Below are 13,833 nucleotides of genomic sequence, written 5' to 3'. Positions count from 1 at the left end.
AGCTTACAGTGTGAACACCAAGAGTAATAATAACATTGTATATACGTTGCATACGTAGTCTTTACATTAATCAATAATGGTCTCCGCGACTTCGTCCGCGCACTTCTTCTGATAAGTTTCCCAAACAAACTTTCATACACATTATATACAGTGACTCATCCGATGAAAATCAAATTAAAAATCAAAAGTTTTATTCATGTAGATCTTATCACAGGCCCTTATGAAGCGTTCATACATTAACATGTTACACTAATGTTAGTCATGGTGATAATTGTATTCGTTAACTTAAAACTAAAGCTAGGAGGGTTCCAAACGCGCCCAAGTCTAATAAGAGCCCACAAAAACTGATCCAGTTTTTTTTTTGTTATCATCGAGTTAAGGTTGAGCTATGAAGCTAGAACAATGTAGAACAATTAATACCCAAGGTTTTTATCATACATGTAATCCTTGATACCAGTGATAGTAGTATTGATTACGCACTGTCATAATTTTAGCTTCTTTAAATTCATCTCTTAAAGACTTAATTTATCTTCTTGGGCCCATTTTATATATTGCACGAACAGCCCTTTTCTGCAGTACAAAAAAAAGAATCAATATCAGCAGCATTATCCCATAATAATATGCCGTAGTAACTAAAATACATCGTCTTGCCCGCCGGCCTTCTTTACGAATTAAGCTATCAAATGTAAACAAGTTTTATTAATTGGATTGTAGTTCCTGAGTTTAGTGCGTTTTAGCAAGTAAACCTTCATCCATACTTAATTAAAGAATTAAAGGCTTGCTTAAAGAATTTATGTAATAAGAGTCACAATTTTAATTTCTCTCCATTTAAAAAATACAAAATTACAAAAAAGCAATGTGGGATCCCTTGTTTCAAAAGTTTATCATTGTAATATTGTCCTTTGATAAGTAGATAAAATTGCAATCGCCATATGCAATTGCAATACACATTACCTTACTAAATGGCGCTACAAGACTCGGTATAAGACTGATACAAAGAGCAACTAATATATATATGGGAACCGGCGGTAGGAGACCCGGAGCTGAGCGTTCAGGCCGCGATTGCCAGACAGTCGCAGATTCATATCATCCTGACGTTCCGAAATAACACGTTAATTTATACAAAATTTACTATTGCCTTTCTCAAAAGTTGGGCTTTAAAATGCTTTAAATTATTCAGCTTTATTAAAAGTATAGATAAGATTTAACATAAATCAAAAATAATCTATATTTGTTTGTTTTTTTTCAGTATGGGATAATATTATTATTTAATAAATTGAAATTACGAATTCCCAATATTGACTGTGTTAAGGATGATTTTATTGATTATTATCAAAAACCACCAGCGGGTAATGGCTATAGACGAGGGCAAAAGAGGTACAAGATGCTACTGACCCTGACTAAACTGTGTTGAATGATATGACAACTGTTGGCCTAACGCCAGAAATTACACAAGACCGCATAAAGTGGCAAGCATATCAGGATGGCCGTACCCTAAATAGGTAAACCGCCAGGAGTATGATAATGATTTATAGTGTACATATGCATCTCTCTGGATTCTTTATTTTAATATCGTATTCTTGCCCTCTCATATTATAATAATTTGTTTGCAAACCTTTGGAACCTTTGGTCTAATACGAAAAGTGCTCCAATAAATTTAAAACACAATTAAAAATAATTGTAAATGAATTTTTGTGTTCTCGGTCACAGCTAACAGTAAAACTCCGAGGTATCGTTCGTAGACCTTTATGCTTTTTAGAGACTGTTTTTCATTGTATATGACTGAAAACAGAGCAAGCAAATAAATACAGCAAGACGCAATTGAAATTGAATTGTGTTGTGAAAGCTTTTGAAAATAAATTTAACAAAAGATTGTTTTTCGGTCTCCACTGAATATTGGTATTAAGGTATCACCTTCTTTATTTAAATCCGAGTGGTTTGCCTTTATGCGCTGTCACGTTTCTGCTTTATATTATTATTCGAGTCGTCCAATTTTTCGGTAATTGGATATGGTCACTTGAATTAGACTCGGTACCGAACATTGAATTGATGAATATGTTTATTTCAGGCTCTTTTTCTAATATCGTAGCAGTAAAAACCATAAAAAAAGTTGAAGTAAGAATTCATCATTTTCCACTGCATCATATTAATATACACACAGGTGTATATAGGCACAGGTTTTTTTACTGAGAATTTCTTATCTTCTTTTGTCTTATGGTCAGAAGTTTCGAGCTTCGACTTTCCACACCAAACATTTCTTCGGCAATGTGCTCTCTACGCACGTTTCGCTTTGAAACCGGAGCATTTTCGGGAGATGATGATAATTGTAAAGTCAATCAACACGACAATTATGTCTCCAGAATGGTACTGAAGTAAAATCTACGAATAAATAAGTAAATTTAAAAGAAATCTACCGGTTTATTCTTCTTGATCCTTATTAGATAATATAATTTCCATATTTCCAGAAAGATACTGATTCTTGATTACTACGAGGTTTTCTGTAATTTTCATTTGATCCCCTAATCCAAACTTAGTGTTATTAATAGACTGTCTCTATCAGTCTCAAAAATCTCTTACTATTCTAATGTAAAATATTATATTACATATTATAATAACACACTTTATCAGTTTCCATGATAACTAAAATAGGAAGCAAACATCGGTGTAAAGTATTATCTATCTTATGTATATATAATACTTTTTCATACATTTATATGTTACTAGCTGTTGCCCACGACTTCGTCTGCATTTGATTTTGCTTTTCGATGTGGCATTCAATTTAGTTGTAGTTCTAAAATAAAAAACGTATTAAGTATCACTAAGCCTTAAATGAGGGGTTCGCTGCTGTCCGCTGAGGAGTTCTGTCCTCTTTCTTAACGAAACGAAAGCGTAACAAACAAACTTACATTGACTTTTATAATATTAGTAGGGATAGGGATAGCGATAGGGATTTTTGTAACGCATTTTAGTTTTAACGAGTATCAAATCACAATGATTCTTAAAAGTTAAAACTGACGTTTCACTTAAAAAAATGGCACGAATTTTGTCGTTAGTGATAGAAACTGAAACCAATATACGCAAAATTCTCTTTCAAAACTCCAAAGATCCATTAAGTGGTTTAAGACGACGTTGCTTACCCATCACAAAAAAATAAAAACTTCTACTCCTTCTAGCCACAAACCTCTTGTTTATTTGTAATGGAATAAAAAGTAAATAGAATCTTCGGTTTACAATTTATATTGTATAGTAAATAAAATGTATACATAGAATTTTGTAAACTGATGTGTATTTTCTCAAAGATGTAGTTACAGGAAACGTTAGAAAGAAGACGACTTTCTTTATCGCCAGTAAATTTAGCTTCTCATAGATTTCTATCTGTACCTATATGGATAGAAAACATTTGGTGCTCTTTCTACTGGGAGTACAGAAATAAAGAGAGCTATAAGGAAATAATAATTTAAGAGTAAACAGCGCTGATAACATTGTTGCGGTAAGACAGACATTATTCTTGCCGCGCTGAAATCGCTGATAAGAATAATTTACGTTGTGTCGGTTCTTGTTAGGATTTTTAGCGCTATATGGTTAAACATGTATGAGTATATAATTTTATATTATAGAAGGGTTACCAGGTCAATCAAGGTTTAATGTAGTATGCTCTTAAAATATTTATTATTACAATCTGAATTATTATTATGTAATCTGAATCACGTCCACTGTTTGTTGTCTATCTTTCTTAAGTAGAGTTCTAAATTCCACAGTCCATTTGATACTGGCTGACCATATTATGAAAATGAAGCTTAATTTGCTATACTATGCGAAAAGCAGGAGAATCTGTTTGGTGTAATTTATAATTTCATCAATCCTTATACTCCACACCAAACAAATCTTCGGCAATGTACCCTCTATGCACGTTTCGCTCCAAAACCGGAGCATCCTCAGGAGATGTTGATTTTACAATGAATAATTGTTAAGAAACTGACTTAAAAATTATTCATTGACTTAACGTAGCGTAACGTAGAGGGTACATTGCCGAAGATCTGTTCGGTGTGGAGGATTAAGGAAATTATAAATTACATCATACAGATTCTCCTCCTTTCCGCAAATTAAGCTTAATTTTCATAATATATCATGGATTTCTGCAAAGTAACGGTTGTTTCTATCCAATATCCAACATTCTATCCAATATCGGCTGACCTAATCAAAATCTATCAAAGTTCACCGGTGTGGAATCACTATTCTAGTATCTCTCGCTATAGTAATAAGTGATGAAGTAGTCTAAGATAGCAGCGGTAGGATTTTAGCAGTACGCCAGTTTTAATAACCCATAACCTTCAATCGGTTTCTGCGCAGCATCGTATCGTAATGTTTAATCGCTTGGCGGCACGTCTTTCTCGAAGCAACTGGCCAAGCCATTTACTTCAGGTCACTTCAAAATTATCACCCTTCTACAAATTTTATCAGGAAAAGGAGCATAAAAAATCTGACGCAGTCATAGTTTGAAATTTCCAACCTGTTTCCTTCAAAGTCACTAAACGTCAATTCTACATATCAATGCTTGATGCCGGTTCTCGACTTGTCTTACCTAATTACTTTAAAGTTGAACTAGAGTAATTGAGATTAGACTTTACTACTGTGACGTAGAACTCAGTTTGTATTACTGTAGTATTACTTGTTATCTTTCTGAAGGAATGTTCGGCTTGACACGGTAAAATTAATCTTGATTGCTAAGAAATAAAGTCGGTAATGGCGTGGTCATGAACATTAATTACCAGAATATGATTCGATTTCGCCACAAGGCTTTGGATGCAATACAACAGCGGTCTTCCACTGCATGCGAAAAGTGAGCTACGTGCTTGTTATGGTTGTAGCTGAGCGTAATAAGTACAAGGTAAGAATGAATACTCAACGTGAAATTTAATTTATTTTATCCTATTACCTACCGAGAAGTAAACATAAACTGGAAATTGCAAAAAAATACTTGATGAAATCCTGGAGATATCTCTCAATATGTTCCAAGTTTCTTAAAAAACGCCTATTGAAAATTCTTTTTATAATATATGTATTACATACAGGATGAAAAAAAAAAAACTTGGGAATGAATCCCTATAACTAGCTAATTATTAATTGACAATGAGGTGATGCTATCAATAAAATGCGGTTGTTTGATGTGGCCTTAGACAAGGGCGCGTTTAGGACCATAACAAATGCAGTTATCACCTAAAGTTATAAGTATGAAAGATTTATAAGAGTCTGTGTCAGTTCTCTGGGAAGGTTGGCAGGATAAGCGACTTTATAAATAGATTATCAACTATGATGTCAACTGTGCAGTGCAATTTTTTAGCCGAATAAAGTAACCTACTCTAAAAAGTAACCTATAAAGTACTATAAAGTAACCTTCTCTAAAAAAAAAAAATATTGTTAGTTAGGCTTGCGCTTTACAACTATCATGCCTGTTTAAAAGGAATGAAATGAAATGCGGTCTAAGTTGGGATGCGCTTAACTAGAAAATACCTATTCACTCTTACCTTGAAGGCATTTAAGTTGAATGGATCAGGAAACACCGATGCCGCAAGTGTTCCGAACCTTAGCGGTAAGTATCAGAAATGTAGATGAAAAGCACTTCGTACGTGTTGACTGAATGTCAACCACATAAGGATGCCACCGTTCACGGGGTTCTGTGGTAGAATGGTGACGGAGGAACATAACTATGAAGTTCCGGAGCGTACTGGCCAAAGTATATCCTGTAAAAAACATAAAAACATTACGACGGTGCTGTAAGCTGTGTAGTTTCGCCTCAGTAAGTGATTCGTGGCCGATAATTCTTCTGGCGCGACGATCCACCGAATCTAAGGCTTCAGTCTGGTACTTAGCAGAGCCATCCCATAGGTGACTACAGTATTTCGGATTTGAGCCTGATAATGTGTAAGAACCTGTCCCGACGTGAAATATCGCTTAACCTTGTTTAGGGTAGTTTTGGCCTTATACTCAATACTTTACCCATAGTTGGATGTAAAAAAATAAAAGGCACTGTACGGACGGACTAGAGTACATGGCCGGTCGCCCATGCGATGTACCGATAAAATCCGATCTGCTGTGAGCGGCTCCTTGCATGAGTGAGTGCAGCAGTCTGTTTGCCAGCAAAGAGAAGTATCAAATACTCGGGAAGCAACTAACTTCAGCTCCGAACGGTGTAACTTCATGATGACAGTAACTTTGACTTTAGGTGAAGATCAGAATTTCACGCAATCAATATGTCAACGTTGCCAATCCCAGAGGATATTATGTTCAGCAGATTACAACTGATATTTTCACTAAGATAGCTTAGTCTTTGGTCGTTTTACATTTACTCTATGAGGTTCTGTTTATACGCTTAAAATATCACAAACTTTTGATGATTTATGTTGTTCAACACAGTATCGATCTACATAAAACTTATGCAATCCTAGTACAAAATTCATAAACATCAACATAGTAACTAATATAACTTATTAACCAATGGACGTCCGCTGCTGGTTTAATCTGGTTTAATCTTGATCCCTGCAATTCGTTTGATATCTTCTATCCATCTCTTCGAGGGTGTACCGATGCTACGTTAATTAGTGCGAGGTCACAATTCCAGTACCATCGGACCCCAACGTCTATTGGTTCTCCGAGCTATGTGCTATGCCCATTGCCACGTAAGCTTGGCAAATCGTTGAACTATGTCAGTAACAATATTTAACAAAATCAATGTTGTAAAAGAGTGTCTGGGTGAGGATAGAATAATATTAATGTTATAATTGACATGAAACGTATTTATGATATAAATATTATTTTGCGACAAACATTACATTCTACTAACCAAAACGTGTTTAATTTACCGCCATCCAATGTGAAATTTTAATAGAAATATCATAAACTCGGAGGCAGTTTATTTCAATAATTAATTACATAAGGCCGGTCTCTACCGTCCTATTATAACGCCTACACCCACTAATTATAAGGAAAATATATTTTCTGAAATTAAGCCTACAAAATTTTAGCCCCTTTGCGGCTAAATATGTATGTTATTCATTCAAGACCCTGTTTTGCACTTTTTGTGTTACATTTGCGAGAAATCTGATGTATAACCATTTATGTGATTACATTTACTAGCTGTTTTTATTTTTTATTTCAAGTTTTCGTCGATTTGCAAGCAATATATCTTGAAAGTAGGATCATCATCATCATCATCCTATTACTAACTTTAAGTGAGTGATATTTTAATTGCTTTAAATAAGAAGCGCACAGGACTCCGAAAAGTTAGAGGTGAGTGCCAGGGGTCAAACTCGGTCCCTTCGAAAGGGATACTAACCATAGGGCTTCAATACGTTAATCCTTATCTTAATATTATTCATCGGATAATCAATCTACAATTATCAAGTCAGAATATTTAAAATATAGCTCTTTATATTAGTGTACTTTAACGCTGGGAAGTAAACTTATCGAATGTATGCAATTTTATCGTTAAACATAAACATACTATAATATTTTTATTATATTCCCAGTGTGTAGACGAGCGCACATCCCAGCCTTCCAATGACCGTTGAAACAATAACGAGCACACTCTATTCCTTGTTAAGTACTTAGGATCGCTTAGCTGGAATCTTTTTTCTCCACTCGAGGGGCATTGTATTGTGTACAATTTACCGCAATGCGCACGTGCTCTAGTGGTCAAGTTGTGGAGTGGAAAGGTCAATTTCCGGATTGCCTCACGTTTCACGTAAGTGTACATGTTGCAGTGTATATTAGTTTTACTGGAACTTTTATGTGTGTGGTAAGGTATAAACTAAGTTTGTTATTTTTTTTATGTTATTCTAATAACTACGAGACGGGGGAGGACGACCTAGAGGCCGGTTAGTCCATAGAATTAAGAGGGATTATGGAGTTGTTAGTCGAAAGAAGTTACTTCTGGTAAAGCCAAAACCCATCGAATGCTATGGAGGTTACATAATGATGATACCGATGTCGTTCGTGTGATATTTAGGTGTTTAAGTCATAAGTGCTTAAAATATTCCTTCTGTGGTACAAGGGCAAACCGCACCGGGTGAAGATTACTGAACCTCTTAGAGATCTAGTAATTTGGCATACTCTTTCTCTCTCATATGAGAGGGGGAGTCAGAGCTAAGATGCCATGCTGCTGCCAGATTGATGGTCTTCAATACATACCTATCAGAGTTAAAAACTTTAGTATATAAACTGAAGGCTGAAATTGAGCTCTTCTGGGTAGAAAACCCCATTACAAAACTCACACACTTGATACAAAATAATGTTCTGGCCCGACTCGGGAATCTAATCCAAAACCTTGAAATACATTTTCAACAATCGCGAAGGTAGCCTAAAAGATCACATACCATACATATTTTACATAAAACTTTAAAATCGCTTTTGACTTTTTCTCTGGTGCAGCTATAAGTAATGACAATCAAATATAGCACATATGCTATCACGCGCAAAATTACGCAAAGGAATAAACATGGAAGTTTTACGTGTTGGCACCAAACGAACGGACTCATTGCATTTTTAAATACATAAACAATTTGCGTGTGACTAGCATAAATTCGAATATGGTTCGACCGGTTTGAATATGCATATTTATTTTAGTTTTTTTTCGCCTCAATACTTGTATGTATGGTTTAGAAAAATAGAAAATATTTTGTTTGACAATAAAAGCGGACTTTGTAAGCAACTAAAAACTAAGATATAAATATTATCTATAACATTTTTAGGTCGGTGGCAAGTGAAATTTAATTATTACTTAGTATAGATACTTTTTATACGATTCCCCTTTTTATAGTGGCTAGGGAAGTACCTAGTAATTTTGTACATTTCTCTTAGCACCGACTTAAAAATGATGTAGAAAATATTTACTTTTTGGATTTTAGTTGTTTTACAACATATGTAGGTACATTTAAATTGAGAAAATTCTCCTGTTTTAAATCTGTTTAAAATTAAGGAAAGCCGGAGTAACTGCCGAAAAATCAAATTTGTTAATTAGGTATAAAAATTTGCATTATTTTCATCGGTAATAGCTTAGATGTAAGAGCTCCTCTTAGAGCCCTTTAGAAAAGACTGACTTCAAAATCCAACAACTAAAATATTAATTGTTTAACTGTGTTCAGGTGAAGGAAAAGGAAATCTGGGAGTTCTCCATAATGTTCTTGAAGGCGTGTGTGCAATCCGTACTTGGCCAGCATGGTGGAAACCTTTCTCATTATGAGAGGAGCTAAAAGGGTAAAGGTTTCCACCGTGCGCTGCATTTGGCTGGTATTAGGTTGATAGTTATGAATATTTGCGTTCTCTATATGGTAGGAGATTCGCTGGGAAATACTTTCTACCTACAGAAGAATCAATAATTATTTCTCAGTTATAGTACCCATTTTGGGGTTAATTTCCTATTGATAAAATCATTTTTACATTTTCACTTTTGTTAATACTATCCACACTACTTTGCAGTATCGTTCCAATAACCGTTCACTCAGCTCAAGCACCGATGTAATCTGCTTTCAGTATGAAAACGTGACTCGCCTACTGTGCCGTGAATCTTGGGTTTATACGTTCACTCGCTTGGTTCAGTGTTAACAATAACATATCTTGTATCTTGTATTTTAATGTTGTTGCGACGTGTATCCCAGTAGATGGGCTTAAAATATTACACTAAAATATTTTATTATACTCTGATTAACTGAGACCTACAAATTAATTATGCTATTGTTGTGCGATTTTCTCACACAGCAAAGTACTTTCATTATCATCCTCATCATTCTTATTATTATTATCATTATACATCGACCCACTTTATATTGTATAACTTAGAGGAAACCTCATCTACTCAGCGATGCGATTTTCAATTCGGCGTTGCCATTTCAGCACCTAAAATATTCATCATCATCCTAATCAACCGTTTGACGTCCACTGCTGGACATACATCTTTTGTAGGGAGTTCCAAATACCTCGGTTTTGTGTCGTTTGGGTCCAGAGTCTCCCTTCGATTCATCTGATATCATCTGTCCACCTCGTCGGGGGTCTACCAACGCTGCGTTTAACCAGGCAAGTTTGCCATTCCATCACCATTGAACCCCATTGTAAATCGGTTCTGCGATCTATGTGCCCCGCTCATTGCCACTTCAGCTTCGCGAATTGTAAAGCTATGGCCGTAACTCTGGTTGTTCTATGGATCTCTTCATACCTAATCTCTTCACGTAGAGATACTCTTAACATAGCTCTCTTAATCGCCCGCTGTTTGACTCTGAGCTTTCTTATGAGACCCATAGTCAGCGACCACGTTTCGGAGCCATAAGCCATTCTAAAATATTTATCAAGTTCATTTATTTTGTTCGGTTCGTGATGCATGATATAAGCTGAGGTTGTCGCTTGTGAAGATTGCTATAACACTAGTTAACCAAACTTACTAAGTGCTAACTAGCGGTTTCGCGCGATTTTGTGAGCGCACAACTTCTGATAAGTTTTTTCCTTGCAAACTTTCATCTTCTATTTTACGCCAGCTCCACCGTGCTATTCTCTTTCACTAGGCGTTCGTTCTGACTACTTTTTGTCTTTCTTATTTCATAACAGCCTTGGAGAAATCGAAAAGCAAAATAAATAAACACAATTCTATAAATAAGTAGCATTGAATAAGAAACCTCCTTTTGTTAGACTGATTACAAAGGTAAAGGAATACATTAAAAAATTAAATCACAATCATGAAATTCCGCAAAGTTACGCCTGCTGCTATCCAATAGTAAAGGTCTTTCAATAAAAATAAAGCCAGAAATCATAGTTTTATAACTTTTCTTGAAAACTACAAGGACAGAAAATTCTCTCATTTATCTCGAACTTTACACATGCAATGGCAGCTATTGCCGGTCACTATGTTATGCAAAATTGGCACTAGCTGTGCAACCTGTAGAGCTCTAGATGATGCCTCCAGAAAACTAATTTAATACTTGGGTTTTTGGTTAACCAATAATATAAAACATTTTTCGCGGCTTAGAAATACTATAGAATATATATATATTTTTTTTTAATTTTACACCATTAGTTCAATTACCCGATGAAAGTGTGTTAAAAAAATTCATATTGTAACCTAAAACTTTTTCTGACTTTTATTCGCTTTTAACTTGCTTACTCGAGACGGACATAGTACACCGCGAAATTTTTTCGTACGGATATCAGAAATTCCTCACAAACGAAGTTATATCCACTAATTTAGAATAGTTTAAGCTGTTTTTATCTGGTTGGAGGCTTCTGCCATGGCTAGTTACCCTACCGACAAAGATGGGACGCTAAGCGATTGAGCGTTCCGGTAAGATGTCTCGTAGAAACTAATTAGTGGTACGGGTTTCATATAACTGCCACACTGCCTTCAGGATAGCCCGTTACCATCTTAGAATGTATCATCACTTACCAGAAAGTGTGATTGCAGTCAAGGGCTAGTGGAATAAAAAAGACAATAATAAGAATTATTATCAAATTTTGTAGAAATTCTACTAAGTTTTTCTGACAGCATGAGGCAAGCAAATAAACAAAAATCTAACAATGAATCAAAGAATAAACATTTCTATCATTCAAGGAATATTAACAGAATATCTGTACAGAAAATTTCAAAAACATTCCCCAATGAAACTATTTGATCTCAGCTCTTTATCAATTCGCGTTGGAGCTGCAGTGTAACGATGGTTATTAAAGTTAAATATTCAACGATTGAAATCCATTGAACCAGTTTTATTGGAATGTAAATTCTGCTGCGTTTTTATAATTAAAAGTGAGCCGGGTAGGATTGTTTCAGGAGTTACTTTCTACGGTTTATTACAATACGAGTAATTTGTTGGTGTCAGGGTGGATATTGAATTTTTAGCGGCTCATACTCCTGACCCTTTTGTTCTTATTTGGGACGTGCTTTTGTGCTGAAAAAGTTTGTAAAATAATGTCCACTACGAATAAACGGATTAAACCGAAACGCGAAACAAACTTCTATGTGCTAAGTCCTTTGTTAAAACTAAACTGTTGTTCAGAATTCAAACAAAAGTTATCATTTTTTTAATTAGTCATACTCGGCACTTCTGTATGCTATGTTCATCCCGGCGGTCACAAATTAGCCGAATTTCCGGCTTTACAGAAACATTAATATTTTACACCAAATATCGTCGTTCTTTCATGTCTTAAACATAGCAACCAACAACTTGTTCACCACGGGTGAAAACAACATTCGTTTTTGTTAGTTTCATATAATGTTAACAATAAAAAGTTTTATAGTTGAATATATTAAAAACTTTACCTTCTAAAAACTTTTGATAAATCACTTTATAAACTTACATGTTGATACAAATTTTGCTTTTACTTTGTAATTTTTTTAAGAGCTATTTTTAACAAATTAGTCTTCTTGAGTTGTGTTTTGCGGCATTTGGCCGTCTTACTTTAACGCTAAGGCCACCAAATTCTATACTTTGTGTGAACTGATTATTTTAAATGTTCCTATATTTTTATGTGGTGCACAATAAAATTGTGTTTTTATTTATTCAATCACTTCCTACTTTTCGCAGAGTATAGCAAATTAAGCTTCATTTTTATAATATTCGTACTTCTATCTAATATTCATTCAGTCATTCCATTTTAATGCTTGTTGACGTATATGCCACTTTGTGAATCTATAGGTTACTATGAATATATATATGTCTATAGGTTACTAAGGTACTAAATAGAAAACTTGCTACTGTTTACTAAACTTTGGCAACGATTGCGAGTGATTTACTGTGGTCCTTTGAGGATTTCCGTCCTCTGTCTACGAACATCTTTATCAGGTCCCTATCAAATGTAAATGAGACTAATCCAGATGGATAACGTCAAACTCAAGATTTATCACTCTTGGGCACACCGCATCTCTCATAAGACAAGATATATAAATAAATAAATATACTACGACAATACACACATCGCCATCTAGCCCCAAAGTATGCGAAGCTTGTGTTATGGGTACTAAGATGACTGATGAATATTTTAAGTATATATACTTAAAGTATACAGATAAACATCAAGACTCTGAAAAACATTCATGTTTATCACACAAACATTTTCCAGTTGTAGGAATCGAACCCACGGCTTTAAACTCAGAAAGAACCCCTCTTTCTGCCCATTACGTCAATCGGCCGAGGAAACAAGGATTTATAGAGCTTAGACCCACCTCGCTGCTCCCCAAACTTTCATGACGCATACTTCATGTTTTATCACTATTGTATAGTAATATCTTTCTTCCTTATATTCGAAATTTGTAAAGATAAAATGTTTCAAAATGATTTTTCAGGGTTTTTAAAAAATATTTAAGTAAGTACTTAATTTAATATATATTTCATATAAATATTATTTATAATTTGATAAAAAAAAAACGTGCTTTAAAATTAACCTCAGATTATAATGATTCTTCAACATACCATGCTCTTTGTATCCTCCTCTCTAATATGCACGGTAATTTTTCTGTAATTTAGCCATTGACTTGGCTCTAAATTTTAAGATTCATTATCTCTTACTAGTCAGAAGCTAGTATATACATTAAAATAAAAAAATATTTAAAAAAAACTTGTCCACCTAACTCGAATAAAAGGCGGCAAAAAATTATTTTAAAAATAAAAAACCATTTCCACTCACGAATAAATTGGAAAAGCACTTTTATTTCCAAAGCACTCGACCACAGAACGCTGAAAATAAAACATCAGAAATACATTCATTTGAAATAGATTTCATTGAACTGTTCAAGATTGATGGAGCGATAGTAAGCGCCATACATCTTGTTATAATCCATTGAAACAGATTGCAACGGGA

The sequence above is a fragment of the Pararge aegeria genome, chromosome 12 (assembly GCF_905163445.1).
Source record: "Pararge aegeria chromosome 12, ilParAegt1.1, whole genome shotgun sequence".
In the NCBI taxonomy this organism is placed as follows: Eukaryota; Metazoa; Arthropoda; class Insecta; order Lepidoptera; family Nymphalidae; genus Pararge; species Pararge aegeria.
The sequence above is the reverse complement of the archived record's forward strand: the minus strand, read 5'-3'. Positions refer to the sequence as shown.